The following is a 22,303-nucleotide window of genomic DNA, read 5'->3' as shown; positions in this document are numbered from 1 at the left end:
GCAAAGAAAGAATCAAAATGCAACATTTCGAATCAAAGGAAATTACCTTCTATTTTCTTGAACTGAAGCTGACAAATGTACCCACTAAGCCAAACAATCAATTACTCTGATACTGAATGATCTGAAAATTAGAGAGAATAAAACTAGCCACAAATTATTTTTAATTGACTGTAAGGGGTTATGAAATTAATTACCAAATTTACCGCATAAATATATAGAGCATCACATAAAATTTTAACTTAAGAGGCACAATAAAAACATAAACAAGGAGAAAACATGAATCATCAAAGACGAAGATGATAACGGAGTTCACCTAGTCAACCCTTCAACTAGGCTACGTCTTTGGATTTGCCTCCAAAGGTTGAATCATTTTATTATATTCTTCAAATGAGGTTGAATGTATACAATGCTTTTACAAAAAGGATTGACTCCCAAAACTTCCTTCTACTACCAAAGAGTTCTCAAGGCTAACACATTGCATACATTTATTGAACATAGAATGACCTCCTCTCTTGAGCTCTCAAGGCTCTCCAAACAAGACTCCCTCTCCACAACTAACTCTCCAAAATATCTCTCAAGAAGGCTCTCCAACTAGCTCTCCTTCAAAAGAGTACATAAGAGGAATTTATATCTTTAAAATATCCCCAAACAAAGGAGAGGATATCTTCTTAGATCCCTATTCGAAGGAGAAATTCACTCCTCAGATCCGTTAAAAAAAGAACTATGAAAATTTTGAGGAGGAAATCTCCCAACTCCACTAAAATTGGACCTTATCCAAAAGCCAAGGGATATGAGGAAATACCATTAAACACTCAACAAATCATTAAAGTTAGAAACTTATTTGAAATGGCTTTTCTCACAAAATCCATTTCCGTTTTGCAATATTAAATGGGAAATACTTGAGTGCATTGAAAATTTTATACTCATAAGAAATATTAATCGTGAAATTTAAATAATTTCACCTTTAACAATCTTCCCTTGAACTTTTCTTGGGCTTGGTACTCTTTAGAAACTAGTGATATGATCCTCCGGATCATGCAACCAAGGATATTGCATCAAAACCTATAACTAAATCAATTGGCGTAGGTCTAACCCCTGTGGAAACATTTTGCAATACTCTAACAACAATTACAGAGGCACATAAAGATGTTGGTACTGCTGCCTCAGAGGAACCCCTGGGAATTGTGCATCTTGGTATTGTTGTTGTCTCTGCCTCCTCTTTGGGTATGTTATTTTCATGTGCCCCCTCCCTTATTTATTTCTATAATACTTTGTCTCTCGATAATTTTACCCTTTAGAATTTTCCAAATATTTATATTCCCATCCCTTATTCTTCTATTCCCCTTCCTCCTCCTCCCTCCCCCACTACCCTTCCTTCTCCTATGAAAAACTTTTCCCTTCTCTTGAAGGCCTCCTTTCCCCCCTCCCTTCTGCCTTTCAAAAACACCATTACAATATTATCTCCCTCTCTGAAAACTTAGTCTGGGATGATCTTGAGACCAAAGGTTTCATTCCAGCACTTGGAGGAGGTCTTGGTTCAGTTAATACCCTTTTACTGATCAGGAGCTCATGACCAAGTGTCGTAAAGTGGTCAAAAATGAAAGTGCTGAGAACTGGTTTGAACCTGAACGACCGGATAGAGCTCGTCTTCCTAATTCCGGTGCCACAAACAGTTCGGAAAACGATCGCCGTATGAGAAAGTTAAGCTTTAAAGAAGAATTGCCCAATAACATTGAAATTTTGAATTTGTTCAAAAAAAATTTAAATAGAATATTCCATGGAATATTCCATTTTGGGCAGCCAATCAAAAGTTGCCACGTGGCAGGCTCGGAGGCCGCCACATGGCCTGGATGACGTCAGCAAAGATATGTTGGCCGCATATTAAAACTTGATTGAAGGCACGGAGGATCGAACCCGCGACCTCCAAACCACCAACCGAATGTCTTACCATTGCACCACGTGGCAATAATTGTTAAGAGGTGTGGAGAAATAACTTATGAAGTTTAAACTTCATTTGGGCGGGGCCCAAAGGGGGCCAGCCCCCATACCACGTGACCTCACGCCAAGAACCAGGCGCCAGGACTTAAACCGCCCACGTAGAAAACGTTCAACGGCTATAATACGTGGTGGTCACATGTCCCCAAAGTCTGGATTAAATAACGGTTAGACTGCCTGTCAACCACAATTTTGGGCGCGCAATCCGAGAAAGACAGCTAGTGTTATAAATGCGTTCACATGCACTTTAACAACAAACAGTTAAATCCGGCGGTCAGGTCAGGATTTGGTGGCGGAATTGGCGGAGCGCCAAAATTGGTGGGCCTATCTGGACTCTAACTAAAGTTAGCTGGAGTCTTTCTAGGACCAGCTGGCAGTTGGGAGTAAATGGCCATAACTTTGGCTAGGAAAGTCCTTTTTGGACGATTTTTTCTTTTTTGATTTTGGGTCTCTTCGACCTTTTGAAGTCATTGGCACATTTTTCACAGCCATCTAAGGTCGTTTGCAGGTGTTTTTGCTTCATGGAAGTTCCAGGAGCCACTAGGGCCATATCAGTGTGGGAGCTGCATTGGGATGTGTGCAGCCATTGAAAGTGGAACAAAGGTCCACTCTAAAGGTTTTCAGCCTTCTGAGTCCATTTCTACAGCTCGTTTTTCCTTTTGAGGCATTCTTCTCACTGTTTAGCTTCAGGGAAGCTTTCAGGGCCACCAAGGCCATTTGAGTGATTAAGCTGTGTTGGGCTAGGTTCATCTGTTTGAGGTGAACCAAAAGCCTATTTTTGCTGTAAGGAATCTTCTGAATCCAATGAAGGTGTTTTCAGAAGCATTTGGAGACTTCTAAAGGTTGAGATGCTAAAGAGAAGTTTCAGGCAGCCCAGAGCCATCCATGGGAGAAGGCCTAGATTGGGGATGCAGTGCTCATTTCGAGCAAATTAACAGTCATTTGTTTATGTCAGATATGCACTGGAGATAGTGGCAAAGGTTTTAGAGACATTTGAAGTATTCTGAAGGAGTTTGTGCCATTAAGAAGCTCAGGGAATCTTAGTGCACCTACTGAAGGAATCAAGTCCAAGGGAGCCTAGATCTGCCTGCACAAAGAGGACAGCCATGACAGGGATGTATATGGTTTTTCTAAACCCATAGGTTCAGTTAGTAACCTTTTGGAGTTGAGTGTGGAACTTGTAAAATAATTCAAGCCATAATCCCAAAGAGCCAAGTCTAGTTGACTAGAGCTCATAGGAGACATAGCCCACGAGATTGGGGTGAACTCCTTATTAAATTTGTTGTTATGTGTGATGTTTATTTGCTGCTTTATATGTCTGATATATATGTTTAATATCAGCTGAAACAAATCAAGTTAAAACACATAAACAGAAGAAAAGACATACACCTCTTCAAGCTAAGATTCCGCATAATGTCAAGTTCAAGCAAGGTCTTGTTTTTAATTGAATCTGAGTGTTTACTTTTTATTTCTTTTGGCAGAGTCTATAGAGGGCCAGGTAGCTTCTGGATCTCATCCTCTCTTTAGAGGTGACATATCCGGTAAATTCCCCTAAATTCAATCTCTGTATTAGAAATAAGAAGTGCACATATTTGCAGATTTAAACTTGGAGTATTTGTGCACTCATTTACATAAATGAAAATGGATACCTTGCACCCTTAAACAAGTACATTCCATTTTCAGATCAGGTTGGTATCAGAGCACTAGTTTGCTTGACTGACATCACTAGCTTGATTGTGTAGCTTGAAAGGTATCTTAAGCAGTGTTGAAGATTGACTGCTTTATTATTCTACAAACTACTTGTTGTTTGAGTTTGTTGGAGCTCTTTTGTTCATTTTTATAATGACAACTTTCATAAGTGAGTTCTCAAAATCGTCCTCCTTCACAAGATTCTTTGATGAAGGCTTGAAGCAAGAATTTTTCATCATGATGAATATGGTGAGAGAAATGTATGAGGATGAAAGAAAGAGCTCTAGACTTCAAGAGCAGTTGAATTCCACGAGGGAAGAGAAGCAGTTGGTTTCTGACCAATTGCAGGAAATGGAAGGCCAACTTCGTATTGCAAACATGAAGCTGGAAAGGATGCATGAGTTGGAGACACAACTCCTTGTTGCCAAAGAAGCCTTAGCCAAGTATCAGCTTGAAGAAGAGGTAAACAATTCTAGTTTGTCTTCAAATTCTTATAAGAATGTTTATGTTGGTTCTTTTGAGAAACATACCAGAGGCATAGGGTCCAAGTTGATGTCCAAAATGGGATATGACGGAGAAGGATTGGGCAAACATGCACAGGGTATAGTTGAGCCAATAATGGTTGAGGTAAGGCCTAAAAATTTGGGTCTTGGCTATGGACAATCTTATGGAGAAAGTTCCAAAGCAGCCATGAAGGCAATTGAAACAGTTCCTAGAAGGAGTTTCATTTCAAGTTCTCTATCTCAAGGTTGTATCCTTGAGGAATGCAATAGTTTGAAACATACCTTGCAAGAAGAATGTGTGCATAAGAATGCACTTGAACAAGAGAATTGTGAAAGCTCTAAAACCATTAAAGGGATTGATGGTGTTCCAAAAGGAGCTTCTTCTTCATTTGATTCACCTCCTCATGAAGGTAATGAAGTTGAAAGAGAAAGGTATAAATCTGATTTCCATCACACTTCCTTTGATCATGTAAAGCATGGAAAATTTCCACATAAGCATTGGAAAATAATTGCATGTTCTTTTTGTGGTTTGGTTAACCATAATGTTTCTAGATGTTGGAAAAGAATGGCAACATATAGGAAACTTTTGAAGGAAAGGAGGCAAGAAGCCAAAGTTCCATTGAACAATGCAAATCATGCTGTCAAGAAGATGAACATATGTTGCAATTATTGACATAAGCAAGGACATACTTCTGAAAGGTGTTGGACTCTGAATCCAACATTGCTTCCACAAAAGTTGAAGAAATTGAAGAAAGAGTATGGCAAGAATGGGAAGGAAGTTTCCATCATTGATATGTGTCAGGATGATACACATGTTGATATCGATGTGTAGTTAAAGGAAGCGCCTTTGAAATGGATTGGTAAGAAATGGTTAGAATTCTTATCCAATTAAAGTTGCATGTCTTTTGATTGAATGCATTTCTTTGTTAAGGGAATGCAAGTTGCAGGATGGAAAAGCTGAGTATGAGATTCACTCTATCGCATCGAAAGTTATATTCATTTCAACTTTGAAAGTACATGTACATGTGATCGAGGATATTGTACTTATGATTGTACTTAAGAGAAAGTTGAAGGATAAACTGCATGCATGAGAATGATATGCATGAGCACAGGGATCATGATGATTTCCTTGTATTTTAAACATGGTAAAATGTTTGAAGGGCTGAAGAGAAGAGGATGTTCATTCTCTCATTGTCTGTACTACAGTTCATTTCAGCATTTCAGTAAGCTTTTGGGGACCAAAGGCCTCTCATTTGGGAGGTGTGATTAGGAGCTCATGACCAAGTGTTGTAAAGTGGTCAAAAATGAAAGTAATCAGAACTAGTTTGAACCTAAATGACTGGATAGAGCCTATCTTCCTGATTCTGGTGCTGCAAACGGTTCAGAAAATGGTCGCCGTATGAGAAAGTTATGCTAAAAAGAAGAATTGCCCAATAACATTGAAATTTTGAATTTGTTCAAAAAAAAATTAAAATAGAATATTCCATGGAATATTCTGTTTTGGGAAGCCAATCAAAATTTTCCATGTGGCAGGCTCGGAGGCCGCCACATGGCCTGGATGACATCAGCAAAGATATGTTGGCCGCATATTAAAACTTGATTGAAGGCGCGGAGGATCGAACCCGCGACCTCCTAACCACCAACCGAATGCCTTACCATTGCACCACACGGCAATAATTGTTAAGAGGTGCGGAGAAATAACTTATGAAGTTTAAACTTCATTTGGGCGGGGCCCGAAGGGGGCCAGCCCCTAAGGGCCAGCCCCCATACCACGTGACCTCACGCCAAGAACCAGGCGCCATGACTTAAACTGCCCACGTAGAAAACGTTCAACGGCTATAATACATGGTGGTCACATGTCCCCAAAGTCCAGATTAAATAATGGTTAGACTGCCTGTCAACCACAATTTTGGGCACGCAATCTGAGAAAGACAACCAATGTTATAAATGTGTTCACATGCGCTTTAACAACAAACAGTTAAATCCGGCGGTCAGGTCAGGATTTGGTGGTGGAATTGGCGGAGTGCCAAAATTGGTGGGCTTATCTGGACTCTAACTAAAGCTAGCTGGAGTCTTTCTAGGACCAGCTGGCAACTAGGAGTAAATGGCCATAACTTTGGCTAGGAAAGTCCTTTTTGGATGAAATTTTTTTATTTTATTTTGTGTCTCTTCGACCTTCTGAAGCCATTGGCACAGTTTTCACAACCATATGAGGTCGTTTGCAGGTTTTTTTGCTTCATGGAAGTTCCAGGAGCCACTAGGGCCATATCAGTTTGGGAGCTGCATTGGGATGTGTGCAGCCATTGAAAGTGCAACAAAGGTCCATTCTAAAGGTTTTCAGCCTTATGAGTCCATTTCTGCAGCTCTTTTTTCCTTTTGAGGCATTCTTCTCATTGTTTACCTTCAGGGAAGCTTTCAGGGCCACTAGGGTCATTTCAGTGATTGAGCTGTGCTGGGCTAGGTTCATCTGTTTGAGGTGAAACAAAAACGTATTTCTACTGTAAGGAACCTTCTAAATCCAATGAAGGTGTTTTCAGAAGCATTTGGATACTTCTAAAGGCTGAGATGCTGAAGAGAAGTTTCAGGCAGCCTAGAGCCATCCATGGGAGAAGGCCTAGATTGGGGATGCAGTGCTCATTTTGAGCAAATTAACAGTCATTTGTTTATGTCAGATGTGCGTTGGAGACAGTAGCAGAGGTTTTAGAGACATTTGAAGTATTCTGAAGGAGTTTGTGCCATTAAGAAGCTCGGGGAAGCTTAGTGCACCTACTGAAGGAATCAAGTCCAAGGGAGCCTAGATCAGCCTGCACAAAGAGGATAGCCATGACAGGGATGTATATTGTTTTTCTAAACCCATAGGTTCAGTCAGTAACCTTTTGGAGTTGAGTGTGGAACTTGTAAAAGAATTCAAGCCATAATCCCAAAGAGCCAAGTCTAGTTGACTAGAGCTCAAAAGAGACGTAGCCCACAAGATTGGGGTGAACTCCTTATTAAATTTGATGTTATGTGTGCTGTTTATTTGCTGCTTTATATGTCTGATATATATGTTTAATATCAGCTGAAACAAATCAAGTTAAAACACATAAACAGAAGAAAATACATACAGCTCTTCAAGCTAAGATTCCGCATAATATCAAGTTCAAGCAAGGTCTTGTTTTTAATTGAATATGAGTGTTTACTTTTTATTTCTTTAGGCAGAGTCTGTAGTGGGCCAGGTAGCTTCTGGATCTCATCCTCTCTTTAGAGGTGACATATCCGATAAATGCCCCTACAGTCAATCTCTGTATTAGAAATAAGAAGTGCACATATTTGCAGATTTAAGCTTGGAGTATTTGTGCACTCATTTACATAAATGAAAATGGATACCTTGCACCGTTAAACAAGTACATTCCATTTTCAAATCATTTACCTTAAAGCTTGGGCAGATAACAAAAATCACATATCTCTCTAGCCAAGGAACAAGCCTCCCCGGAGGTGAAATAGGGGAAGAAACGGTTTATTATTGAGGCTCATAAAGCAGTAGGCCCTAGACGAGTTTCGAAATGAGAATCCTATCTATTAATATTCGAGGACTGACTAACCCCTCAAAATCATTGGCTTTGAAGAGGCTTATTGTGTCCCTCTTTCCTCATGTTATCATTCTACATGAAATTATGGTCGATGATTTTATGGCTAAATCATTTCTATCCCTGCTCCTTCCAAATTGGTCCTCCCGTTGTATTAATGCTCTGGGAAAATAAAATGGATTGATCATAGGTTGTAACACATATTTATTGCATTTATCTTTCGTTTGGCCTTTGAATTCATGTATTGCTACACCTTTCAATGTCATAGATGATGGTTTCGTTTCATTTTTTTGAATATCTATGGTCCTTATGGGGAGAAAAAAAAAATTGGGACAACATCTTTAGTCACCCCTATTTCATTTTGTATTTCATGTGTCTTGGGGGTGATTTAAATTTCTCCTTTGGGATTTTAGAAATTTGGGGTCCCTATGCACACCCAAACTCTATGGTCAATTATTCTGTTAACAAGACTGAAAACTTTGGGCTGGTGGATGTCCTTCTGGCAAAACTCCTCCTTACCTGGATGAATAATAGGATTTTTCCTTCTTATATTGCTAAAATATTTGTTCGATTTCACATCTCGGAAAACTTTCTTCACCAACCATTCTGAATTTTCCAATGAGTAAATGATGGGGGTGGATCTAATCACCGACCTGTTATTTTCGATAAGACCCTTAACACTCAAAATCGTCTAAGACCTTTCAAATTGAATCGTAACTAGACCAATGGAACACCTATGATTTGACTATGGTTTCAACCCCTATGATTCAATTTCAAGAGAACTTAAAAGGGAAAATTATATAATCTCCCTTTGGTCCAAGGAAAATAAATGTTAGGAAAATTATATAGTCCCTTATTGACATTTATAAAAATCTAAAGAGCCTCCTAAATAGGGATCATTCCTCTCTCTCCAAGGAACAATTATCGTAGCAAAAAGGTCTTGAAGCAAATAAAATGTCCCTGCTTTTGGAGAAAGAAAAGGAATGGCATATGAAGAATAAAACCCTTTGGCTACAGGTTGGGGATGAGAACACAAAAAAATTCACAAGATAGCAAACCATAGGAAGACTATTACTACAATCTAGGAAATAAATATAAAGGATGGGTCAAAAGATACCTTTTTAAAAGGTATCTCAGAGGATGGAGTCTTATATTTCAAGTACATTTTCAAATCATTGGGTAGAGAGAACATTGATAATATTTTACATATAGTGGCCTATTTTCCTAGATTTATTGAGGATGATGATAACGAAGAGCTTGTGAAGGAGGTTACAAAACAAGAATTGGAAGTTGGTCTCCATAGCTTCCAAAAAGAAAAAATCCCTAGGCCAGATGGTCTCTCTATTGAATTTTACCTAGCCTACTTAGAATTCCTAGGATATGATCTAGTATAGGTTGTAGAATACTCTAGACGACATGGGAAAATTCTAGCCCCCTTCAACTCCACTTTTCTCTCCCTTATCCCCAAATTTGATAACCTAGTCTCCTTTGATCATTTTCGTCCCATCTATCTATGCAATATTGTTTACAAGATCATCTCCAAGATTATTTCTCTTTGTATTAAGCCTTTTCTTTTAGAACATATATCAATGGAATAGTTTGGCTTTCTCAAGGATGAGAAAATTCATGAAGCCATTGGGCTAGCTCAAGAAGTTTTTTTCTCTATTCATACCAAAAAAGAAAAGCTTGTGATATTTAAAGTGGACCTATCAAAGGCATTTAATAATGTGGATTGGCTTAACATAAGGTTAATTATCCTCCATTTGGGTTTCATCTCCTCCTTTTGTTCTCGAATCTATAGTTGTATTAGTTCACCATTAGTGGCCCTTTAAATCAATGGATTGGCTTCTCCCTTTTTCAAACATTAAAGATGGTTTAGAAAAGGTTTCCCCCTGTCCCCTCTCTTTATTCTACTGGTGGTTGAAGTCCTCATTGTTATATGGGATTTACGATTTTGGACAAAAGTATCTCCCCTAGGTTTGGTGGCTAACCTAGAATAATAAAGAGACAAGGAACCTAATGCTTTCCTTCAACTAAATAGATGACAAAATGAAACCTACCTGGAATATGTCTTGGGCTTCACTCCTTTAGATTTAATGCTCCAATTCTATCTCTGATTGCTTATAGAACATGCACAGTGAGATAATACAAGCCAAGAAACTACGAGATCTATGCAGTACCATCTAAATACTCTATTCAATAGATCAACATGGTATTGAAGTACATGAAATAACAATATCACATATAGGAAAACAAAGAATTCTTTGCATTAATATAAATGGAAGGAGTTTACAACCATAAATAGGTGTTGATCTTGTAGAAGATCTCCTCCAAGCTAACTTGTCCTTTCCTTGTCACATTGTGCACCTCTAATCACCCCAAATGCATGAAATGAAACCTCTCACAATAGCAGCATAAGGTTAGAATCACACTCCAAAATCCAACCTCTTGCATATGGAAGGTTGTAGATATATAGAGGAGTGGGGTAAGTTGGGAGTTCTTATCCAATTACCAATATAAGTTTTTAGATCCACCTTTGATAGGAAGGTGGGATCAAAGATAAGGGATGGAAACTCCAAAGTAGCATAGGGTAGGATCTTAATGTTTTATCTGAGGTAAATGGTTGTAACAAATTCTAGAAGCTTCTAGAAGAGGAGGCTTTTGGAATTTCTCTCTTTTTCCTGAATTTCTAGAACCAACGTAGATGCAAAGAGGAGCAACCTATAGGTGATAAATGCAAGCCACAGTGAAGCAAACTGTAGGTGAACACTATCTAGCAAGAGGCTAGTGTGCATTGGTCCTAAAACTGACTCAGATGATGTAATTTAAGGCAGAAACTCTGGGAATGAAAGAGGTATGGTTAGGGCTTTGTGAAAGATGATGGCAAGGGGGAATAGGATGTTGATTGATCCCATAGGAGGCCTATTTATCGGATGTGAAAAAATGGCCTATAAGAGATTTTCCCCAAAAAGTAAAAAATGATGACTAATGACTGAAGTCCTTTAACTTGTGACAAGGCGAGATCAAGAAAAATCGGTGAGATTCATCTGTTACCATACATTTTCATCAGAACAAATTTGTTGTTGAGGGAGGCATACCCATACTTAAAAAATAAGCTAACATAAAATGTACAATTATCAAAATACGTGTCCACAAATGAAAATTGGTGGACCCATGACCAAATGATTGTTTGTATGATCATGGCCATCATACATTGTGATCTCTGTATAACTCCTGAAATTGTAGCCCGAAAGGATGAAACTAGATCTGAGGTCTTCTATCTCCTTCACATGACCAACCAATGTATGAGTCTAACCACGTGAATCAATGAGCTAAGGTTGAATATGGTAGACACCATGTGATTACTGGTCGATGATGTAAGTAGTTAACAAACACGAGAGAAACCATTGATGATGTTAATGGTTCTCAAGGTATTACTATACAATTTGTATGGTGTGAATAAATGAGTTGTTTTCGAAAAACACAGAAATTATTTCAGTCGAAGGCCATTGATGAAAACCTATCACTGAGAGAGAGGAAACTTTCCATTGATGTATGCATGCACCAAGGTAACAAAGGGTGTTTCTAAGTCAACATCCTGGATAATGTGTTGATGTCGACAGGAAGCGACCCATCGCAATAGGACCTTGATGTATCCCCCATCAATGACATGAAACAAGTATCATGATTGGGACAAAATGATTAGGGTGATGGTGATACAGAACTAGATCAGTATAGGAAAAAATGGAATGAAGGAGTAAGAACATTGCAACCGATAATAACTAAATGACCTCTCTTGAACAAACTGACGACACTGAATGGAGTTGGCAATATTGACCCAAAACCAAAATGGAGGCTCTGAAAATGGTATGATAGCCAAAATACAAGCAGATTACCCAACCCAAGAGACACAAACATGAAGTGGAAGAGTGTCGTGTTCAAGAGCGACTCGTTGCCATTAGCAAATGGAATACCTTGTTTTCCCAATTTCCCCAACCATACTGGTCATTACCTTTTTATTTTTTAACAAGATTGAGAAGGATAACATACGCGTGACTTGTAAGTCCATCCTTCAGATGAATCCCTATGAGTATATTTAACGAACCTCGAGGAGGATTGGTTCAGTCTTGTCTTGTTCGACAAGTGCATCATTGTTTTATGTTTTAACGAGTCCAACGAAGGTAAAACTCGACATCTTTTTCATGTTTAGAGAGTTTGAAAAAGAGGGAAAAAAGAAAACTCGAGATGTCCCTTTTCGTAGATAGTTTCTCAAGAATGAAAAGGTATAAAAAAATACTCAAGAGAACCTCTTAGCCATGTTCGACTAAGGTATTCCTTTTTCATAGATAGTCTATCTTAGTCTGGAAAAGGGTTAAACTTATATTGAGTAGATGTCTTTTCATTTACTTTTACGAGTTCGAAAAGAAAAGTGCTCGATGATCTTTTCATATTTTGCAATTTTGAAAATTGATGAAAGAGGACTCCAAGGGGTTCCTTTTTCGTAGGTTTATAGAGCCTAAAAAAGAGATAAAAGTATACTCCTTGGTAAAAATAACTTGTTTAAAGCATGATAAAAACATATTAACAGTTGTCGACCTGCTCAAAACATCACAAGAAGGATTAAACATACTTGTTTCATAGTAAAAATGAAGCATATCTAGGTCAAAACATTAAATATGAATAAAATAATGTGAGAAATGACCATAAATACTCAAAACGACTATTCATTTTCACCATTTCACATTTACCTTCAACAGTGAGGATTCTGAAAAATTTTTCCCTCATTCTTTTGCAGTTGATTACAGCCAATATGGTGGACCATGTTGAGTACCGTTGCTTCTAGGTAGGAGCTAAAACCATTCTCTTTCTTTCCATGGTCCATTTTTGTGATTTCATGCAAATTGTTTGAGGTTTTGAGGGCCTTTGGGTTCTAAGAACATGCCCTAGGACCAACGCACCCCCCAGAATTGAAACATGAGTTGCACCTAGGTAGACTATCACTATTGGGAGAGGTACAATGCTCTATCATGCACTACTAGGGTGCATTGGGTGAAAAATGCTAAGTTGTTTATTAGTTTTCCCTCAATTTTTGTCAAGTTTTTTGCATGAAAATGAACCTAATGAATCTCTGGTTGATGTTTCAAGTGTTCATTAGCACAAAATGGCATTCATTTGGAGAGAAAGAGAACACGAGGAACATGATTTAAATGTAGCAAATGATCCTACTACCATCTAGGCACTGAAAGACTGTGGATTGCTAAAATTCTTCTGGCTTCCTGGTATGAGGCAACAAATGGAATTGTTGAAATACCTTTTTCATTCATGGGATGTTCAGGCACAAGCATTCAGGTTTGGGGAACATCTTCTTGAGATAAAGGTAGATGATATCACCTTTCTGACAGGTTTATCCGGAAGGGGTGCCTCCATCTCTCTCCTAGGTGGGAGAAGTGGTGAGGATATGGTGAAAGATTATATCGCTCCCTATTGTAGACCTCGAGCCCAACCAACTACGGATGGAAAGATCAACATAAAATATGTAACCCAATTATCTTTGAGAAAAATCATGTTCATTAACGCAAGATTGGCAAGTAGCTCAGGTGGAGTGTCTAGAGAAACCAACCTTTAACTGGAGTGAGGGAGTTTTGGTCAGTTTAAAAGAACAGCCGACTAAAGAAAGAGAGGGGAAGTTAAAGAAATTCATCTATGGTTCGATCTTAGTCTCTTTTTCTCTAGAACAGGTACCACAACTTCAGCCTTAGCAGATTATACTTGAGCCTATCAATCTGAGGGCCCCATGGATGAGAAGGTGGACACATCATATGGCCCTACATGTAGGTCCATCGACGATCAAATTCTCACCAGCCTTCTTTAGCTAGCTGTGCAAAAGGTTCTTCTTGATTAATGATTATCCTTATGTAGGGATGGATTTTCGTGATGATCTCGAGCTTGTGATTCCTGAGGGTGAGTAATGGGATGTTTCAGGTAAAATATTTTGACCATTTAAGTTCTTTAAAGTTTTACATTTTTTTTGTGTTTTATGATGTTTCCTAAGACTAAACTATTGATGTTTTCATGCAGATATTGAACTAGTTTGACCAGTGAGTGCTTCATATGTCTATCAAGCATAGAGATAACCGGACTAGGAGGTAGTGGAACTAGTACAGGTCATTGCGGTATGATGGGATGCGCTGCAAGAACATGGAGGGGTTGACACACGGGATTGATGAGACTGTGGTCGATCATATTCCAATGCGACTTCAGTGATACACTATCGGAGTGCCTAGTCATATTGGTCGATTACTATGAAAGATAACTCATGCAATGTCATTATATCAAGAGAACCATTGATTTTTCTATATAGATATTTGCATGTAGTTTTTCATATGGGAAAGGTAGCCATATGTGTCTTGAGACATAAATTTTTTTAAAACCAAACTTAATATATGTGTATACACATTCTTAGTGTTTCCTAGTTTCTATTATTCTTTCAATATGATGTGTTGTTGAATTGAAGCTTATTTACATTCATTGCAAATGTCTATCTAAAACATAATTAGTTAGGGCATCTGCTAATGTGTTTAGATTTCTAGAAATATGTTCATATCATATGAAATCAAAATTTCTTTCCAGAAGACGCACTCTCAAAACGATGTGAAGGATGGTGGGGTTTCTCACTGAATATGTATTAGCAAGTTGTACTACTATGAGTTGTGAGTCAAGTCTGACGACTAAACGACATATACCATGTAAAATAGCATCATATAGTAACTCCACCACTGTTATTCTCAGAGACGTTTTTAGTACAACGACCAATGAAAATCCCTTGCATACTCACTAGCTCGCCATTTGGAGCAAAGATAGCCCATGCTATGGAAGATAGGTTCCGAGTACTACAACTAGCGCCATCAGCATAACCAATATATACGATTTGAGAGAAGTAAACATCTACAAACTAGTCACTTCACATCGAGGAATGCCTTAACAGAGCACTTGATCACCATCTATCCAAGACCCCATAGACTAAAATTTCTATTAATAATCCAATTAATTCTTTTTTTTTAATTAAATTATTCTCTTATTTCGAATTATATTCTTTTATATTGAATTGTTTTCTATTATTTTTAATTAATTCCTATTAATTTTTATTTTTTTTATTACATCATTCTTTTATATTCAAATAATTTCTTTTATATCGAACTATTTTCTATTGTTTTTAAATGATTATTATTAATTGTTTTTTAATTTTACTATTCATAATAATAAAAAAATTACTATTCATAATTAATCTTTTTATTGAACAATTTTTTATTTTTTAATTATTTACTATTCATAACTAATTTTTTATTGAATAATTTATTTCCATTTTATTTTGTTTTTTAATTAAATAATTATTTTAAATTAACAATTCATATTTTATCTCAATTGATTAATTCGAGAAATGTGAAATCATTGAAACTTGAAAGACCCAGATTCAAATCCCCCTGATGTGACCTTGAAGGAGGAGATATTGTAGCCCCAGAAATTTATTGATAGTTACATGTTAGTTACATGTTAAGAGGTTGTTGGATTCCTCTGGATCACAAAAAAAAATCTTTAATTTTTTATTTTAATAAATAATTATAATAATTAATTTTAAGATTATTTTTTAATTATCTATTCTCATTATTAAAAAAAAAAAAACTTTTAGCAATATTCATATTTATAACTTTCCTCACATAACTTTTCATATTTATCAATATTCATGTTTTTTACTTTTCTTATATAACTTTATTTTTACATAGTTAAATAATTTTAATAAATTTTATACTTTTCTAAAATAATTTTTTAATTATTTAACAAATTTAAAATTTAAATTTCCTTATTTTTTAAGTTTTTATTTCTTTTTCTTTAAATAATTCACAATATAACAGTAAACTATGATAATAGTTTCTTATATATAAATAAAAATATAATTATATAAAACAAAATATAACTTTAATAAATGTGGTTGTAACTTTAATAATTTTATATATAACTTTAATATTTTTATGTATAACCTAAATAATTTTAATATATAAATGTGGCTCTTTTGGCGCGACTATTATAATATTTAAATGTTGCTCTGTTAGCACCTCTGCAGTATGAGATTGTCTTGTTGTCGATGACGTCCGAAAGACGCGACAATGACCATTATTTTTTTAATACACTTTTTAATATTTTTTGATTGAACAGTTCGGGCTCCCTTATGCCATAGTTGTCGATCATCATCTCAAACGAAGCCTATTGTTGTCATATTGCCTCCAAATTCTATTCCCACCATCAATTAAAGTAAAATAAAAAAGTCAACAAGCCTTCATCGACCCGGAGTCGAAATATATTTGTCTATCAGCAAATTAATCAATTTTCATTTGGGTGCCAAGAGGGGAGGAACTATTTTGAATCTCGAGGAGCACCCAGTAATAAATTATGCCTAGGTTTTTGACATACGAACAAATAATATGACAAAAATGTATGAGCTTTTGTTCAGTCTTCAATTAGCTAAGGATAGTGAACTCTCCAAGATCGTAATTTTGAGAGAATTCCTTATCACTATTCATCATTTGCAGAATGGTTCCTTCCAAAGAATAATCGTCTAAGTCTTCTTCTACTAAGAATTAATAGCATCTTGGTTCTTTCTCTAGTATGGCTTTCTTCTACACCTTACAGAATCAAAACATGAAGGCTGAAAAACAATCCAATCAACCTTGTGGATTGGAGGTTGGACAAAGTGATATTAATGGCAAACTCGAATGGAAAACTATCCCTTGATGAACTCAATGCAAGTCCCTCATTATCTCATTTCCTTGGTCATTCTTAACATTTTTTTTTTTTGTAAATCATGCTAATTCTATTATAGTACAAAAAAGATTACAGAGAGAGTTACATCCGCCACAAAGAGTTGGCTACATGAACAGTTTGACATTCTGAGACTGAAACTGAGCCGGAGAAAAAGAGGGACTATGAAACTGTCCGCTGACCCCAAGCTAGAACCAACAGAGAACTGGACCTAGGTGCTATACTTCCACTCCCTGCCGAGGCGAGGGAGGAGTTTACAGACCTTGCAAATCCCACATTCAAAAAACCCGACATGACAGACACAGACATTATAATCGACATACAAAAAACTGAGTGGTGCGACCCGAAAACTATCACAGACTGACTCCCATTATTTACTGTAGCTGCTACTTCGACATCCTGAGACTGAACAAAGTGTTTCCATAACACACAGAACGACCATGCAACGTGCCTAGGCATCCATGGAGGTGGATGGTTGCTTCTCCACCACTGGACAGGCATATGGATCTGGTTGCTCCTCCACCACTGTACAGGCATATGGGTCTGAAGCACTCGAGTCTGTGTATGGCGCGTCGTCCTTCGCAGGCTCGCTTGTTCCCGCTCTATTCCCCGCCACCGCACCCGAGGCTTCCACAGGCTGTAATCGCGGACCCTGAACAGGCGAGGGTGGCCGAGGCTCTGCTGGGGCTTCTGGTCTATCTGCATGGTCGCATTTTTCAATGCGCACTGAAACATAGTAGATTGCGTTGTCCAGAGCACACGGGAACCTGAAGCGGGTTGATGGGTGCGAACCAAACGGACACACCGCGGCTCTTCCCCGCCCTCTGCCTCTTCCGCGCCCTCTTCGAGCTCCTGGTGAGCTAATCTCCTCCGACGGGGAGTCGAAGGATGCCGAGGAACGTGGCGATGAAGCCCGACCTCTAGCACCGCCTCTTGAACCTCCCCGCCTGCAAGCGCCACGTAACCTCTCACGCGGCATCCTGTAATCAACAAATAACCAATTCTGCCCAGAGGCCGCGAGTGCTTTGCGCCACCGAGGATTCTAAACCCGTGCAACAACTTATACAACAGATGAGAAACAGGTAATGGAACACGAATTCGAATAGCAATGCTTACCACACAGGTCGAAAGCCGAGCCTTTTCAGGAGCTGCACGGGGTAAATTGCTCCCAGAGAGCTGAGCAGACCAGAACCAGGTATGACCAAAGCGCCGAAGGGCCAAATCTCTAACAAGGGCGCAGAGGAACTGAAACCCCGCGACACTCAGAGCTTCTGGAGGTCGAAGGCGCTCAGAGACTTTGCTTAAAAAGAACAGAATGACACTCAATACACTGAACCATAGCATAGAGCCGTAAATTCTCTGACAATCCAGGGTTGAGACCAGGGCCTCCGTAGCCGAGGACTGATGTCTGAGTCTTGGCTCATGCACCCACGGTGTAGTCATCCAAGAGTCGAACGCACCATTCACAATTGAGACCATACAGAGCTTCCAACAGACAATGGCGCTTCCCGCACCTTCCAACGGAACACCTCTCATCGGCAAACCAAGGCGAACGTCCAATATACCTCTGCAACCAGCTGTTCTCCCCCTACCATTAATGCTCGCATAACTGTTGGCCGGACCGAGGTGATGGCTTCTCGAGGCTTCGGTCCATTTGGCTGGAGCGAGCGACCACTTGCCATTTAATAAGTCCGCCTCCTCATTCATTGCGCTAATTAACACCCGCAGCCGGGGTGGTCATTCTTAACATTAGGATCAAAAGAATATATTTTTTTTGGAGGCGGGGCACCAAGACCTGTTCTCATATGTTATATGCTCCTTATGCAAGTGGAATATGTGTTTATTAATGTTGTGGTACGAGCTTGTTGCCAAACTAAGGTGGTAGTATGTGGGCATGCATACCACATGCCTCCACACTCCTCGCCTAAGGTGAATTGTGTAGTTGATTACTCTTTCATTTATTTGCATACCTTCGTACCTAGTTTATTCATGGATTCAATAACATGAGAGTTAATGAACCATAATGGAAATTTTGATTTTTGAAGTGTGTGTGTCCTCCAGTTTTAGAATTATATTCATGGAGGCTGACCATAAGTTAAATATGAAAAAAGCAAGCCCATAGTATTGGTTTGGAAGCTAAATCTCTCTGGTTCAACGTCGAGGCTCCTTAGTGTCTTCAATAGTCCTGGCGGTCCAGGGAATTTTAGTAATGGCATGGGGTTGCTAAATCGTGTCTTGAATTGTCCCAGTTTTGGCTCTTTCTGGCTCTCATTCTTAGCATTTCCTCAATGCAATTTTGCAAGGGAGTCTCTCTGCTGCTTGGTCTGGAATTGGGTATTTCTTCCTTTTGGTTTGGTGATGGCTCTTCAGGAGAAGGAAATTCACATCTCTCTGTAACCCTATGAACCCCATGTCATGCTCCTTTGGGATAATGGAGGATTTGTTGGAAGGAATTTTTCGTGGGTAATATTACATGCCAATTCAGGTTTTCCGAGGAAAGGAAGCTACTTAAATTTCACTACTTCTATCAACTTTGTTATCGTTATCACCTGCCTTCAGTTTCTCTATTGGACAAGCTCTTTCTCTATTTTTTGTCTGAGGATTTCTTAGAACTTCATAAATTCTTTCACTCCCTCACTATTGGTGGTCCCTTCTCTTGGATTCTAGGATTCCCTTATTTGGTTAATTCAATGTTTGACTACAAGCTCTCAATTTTTCTCTGGACTACAATGGAAGGCAGAAGCTATAAACTAGAGAATTTTAAGGATTCTCATGGTTATGGTACTTACAACCTTTGTTGGCATCCCCCTGTCAATTCTCATGTGGACAAGAGTTATCTCCAAGGCGAGATTCTTCATCAATTCAATATGGTTCTACATATGATCAAGGAAATGCAAATACTTCAAGCACAAGTGATTCATTAAAGTGATGAGATTGATTCCCTTTGCAACCAACTGGTCAAATTGGAAACATCGTGAAATGAAGGAATCATCACAACTCTACAAGTAGTTCTCATGAGGATCAATCTGAGAAAGTGTTTATAGACACTCCTCATGTTTCATGATTGCATTCTATAAAGTTGTACTTCTTTGTGGTCAAATTTGTTTTCTTTATAGTTGTCCCTTTGTTTTCTATAAGAATGTTAGAAGCAGTCTATTTGTAGAATATCATGGTTCTTCTATTTTGTACCCTTATGAAGAACCTACTCTTAAAAATTCAAAGTAAAGGAAGGTGTGTGGTGAAGTAAAATTATAAGTGTGGACACGAACGAATTCCTCTAGCCCGATAATGGGTCTAGCCACAACAGATACATTCTATGGAAGATTTCCTTAGGTTAGAATCAATCAAGAGGGCCTACCTCTTAGTTGCTTATCCTGCTTGATGATGTTCTCGCTTGCTCGCTCCAACAATCTCTCGCTTCCTTCTTCAAGCTCCTGAAATAAGTAAACAACAACAACACACAAACATAATAATAGACAAACTGTAATTCAACCTACTTAATGAGTCAAGAAGCATCAATACACAAATATGTAATATTCCAAAACATGTAGGAAATCAATTGGTATCTGCATATATTAATATAAAAGAGAGATTACAACAATTCATCTTGACGTTGCAGTCTTCCTCTTACAAGACCAGGTTCCCACGCACTTCTGCTAACATTCCATGATGGCTTCAAACAACAATAGTTTAAAGGCTCTTCCCTTTATACTTCACTCCAAACCAAACACACTTCTCCCTCACACAACTAGATGGCTACAACTAGTAATAGCTTGCTTGTCTAATCAAAATAATATACTCACACTCAGCCAACACTCTAACTATGACTCTAGTTTATGCTTGGGAAGAAGGGAGGTTTATATAGGAAATATGGATGGGAGATGGATCCTCTTCTCATGGGAGAAGGACTTATCTCTTGAGGTAGTTCCATCATTATAGGGGAAAGGAGCCCAAACTGTCATCCTCGACCCCATCCGGCCAAACCATTTACCAGACTTCTGTTACGAAGCTTCTAGATCTGGAAGCTTCGGCTCTAATTTAAAAACTTTCCATAACAAGACCGGCACGACTGAAACATAGCTTAGTCACACCGATCAGCGCAGGGAATAGTGCTAATCTCGGCACATCGACGCGGGGAAGACAAAGGCCATTAGCGTCGGTCCTGTAAACTAGGAAAAAAATAAGTTTCAGGGGAAATGGTGCAAAAGGGAAATGATCTGCTCATGAAGAGGGACATAATGGGAGTTTCTCCATGAAGGAAAAGCATGCAGGGTTCACTGTAGAGGTCCTCCAGGATCAAGGAATGGGGAGTATAGGGACAGTGACAAAATGTTGTGTAACAGATGCCCCCTAAAGCGTGAAGGCCAAGCCGGAGTGAGGGATGAAATGCTTTATAAATCAGTGTGGGGAACCGGTCTGCTATCGGAAAACCTACAAGCAAGTACAAATACATATACATAAACTGAGATCTCTGTCAAATGATACATGAATCGTGGCATGGATGCAGCCATCCAAAGAATGATCATGTAAATGGATCCAGGTATGGGCGCAACCATCCATCAAAGAGGATCATAATGAAACCAAGGTATGGTCGCAGCCATCCAGAGAAAGAGAAGGATCACATATGATAACTCATGGTCTGGTCTCAACCAGCCATCTGAAAGAGACATGCATATCATCATCACCATGTCACATCACTTTGCAGCCTGGACTTTTGTGATATGAGTCTAGGGTCTTGCGCTCCCACACGACCTGATCAAAGTACAGATCCTAGCATGTGAATAGATGTGCTGACGTCGAACATGCTAGAAAGTCACTTGATTACCAGTCAATGATGTACCTCGATTGAGTCATTATGTTGGGGACACGAACGAATTCCCCTAGCCCGACAATGGGTCTAGCCACAAAAAATACATTCTATGGAAGATTTCCTTAGGTTAGAATCAATCAAGAGGGCCTACCTCTTGGTCGCTTATCCTACTTGATGATGTTCTCGCTTGCTCACTCCAACAATCTCTCGCTTCCTTCTTCAAGCTCTTGAAACAAGTAAACAACAACAACACACAAACATAATAATAGACAAATTGTAATTCAACCTACTTAATGAGATAAGAAGCACCAAGACACGAATATGTAATATTACAAAACATGTAGGAAATCAATCGATAGTTGCATATATTAATATCAAAGAGAGATTACAACCATTCGTCTTGACGTCGCAGTCTTCCTCTGACAAGACCAGGTTCCCACACACTTCTGCTAGCATTCCATGATGGCTTCAAACAACAATAGTTTAAAGGCTCTTCCCTTTAGACTTCACTCCAAACAAAACACACTTCTCCCTCACACAACTAGATGGCTACAACTAGTAATAGCTTGCTTGTCTAATCAAAATAGTATACTCACACTTAGCCAACACTCTAACTATGACTCTAGTTTGTGCTTGGGAAGAAGGGAGGTTTATATAAGAAATATGGATGGGAGATGGATCCTCTTCTCATCGGAGAAGCACTTATTTCTTAAGGTAGTTCCATCATTATAGGGGAAAGGAGCCGAAACTGTCATCCTCGACCCCATCCGACCAAACTATTTACCAGACTTCCGTTACGAAGCTTCTAGATTTGGAAGCTTCAGCTCTAATTAAAAAAAAATTCCATAACAGGCCGGCGCAATTGAAACACATCTCAGTCGCACTGATCGGCGTAGGGAATAGTGCTAATATTTGCACATCGGCAT

The sequence above is a fragment of the Pinus tabuliformis genome, chromosome 2_1 (genome assembly GCF_031772625.1).
Source record: "Pinus tabuliformis cultivar Carrire ecotype Pingquan chromosome 2_1, CPIR1, whole genome shotgun sequence".
In the NCBI taxonomy this organism is placed as follows: Eukaryota; Viridiplantae; Streptophyta; class Pinopsida; order Pinales; family Pinaceae; genus Pinus; species Pinus tabuliformis.
The sequence above is the reverse complement of the archived record's forward strand: the minus strand, read 5'-3'. Positions refer to the sequence as shown.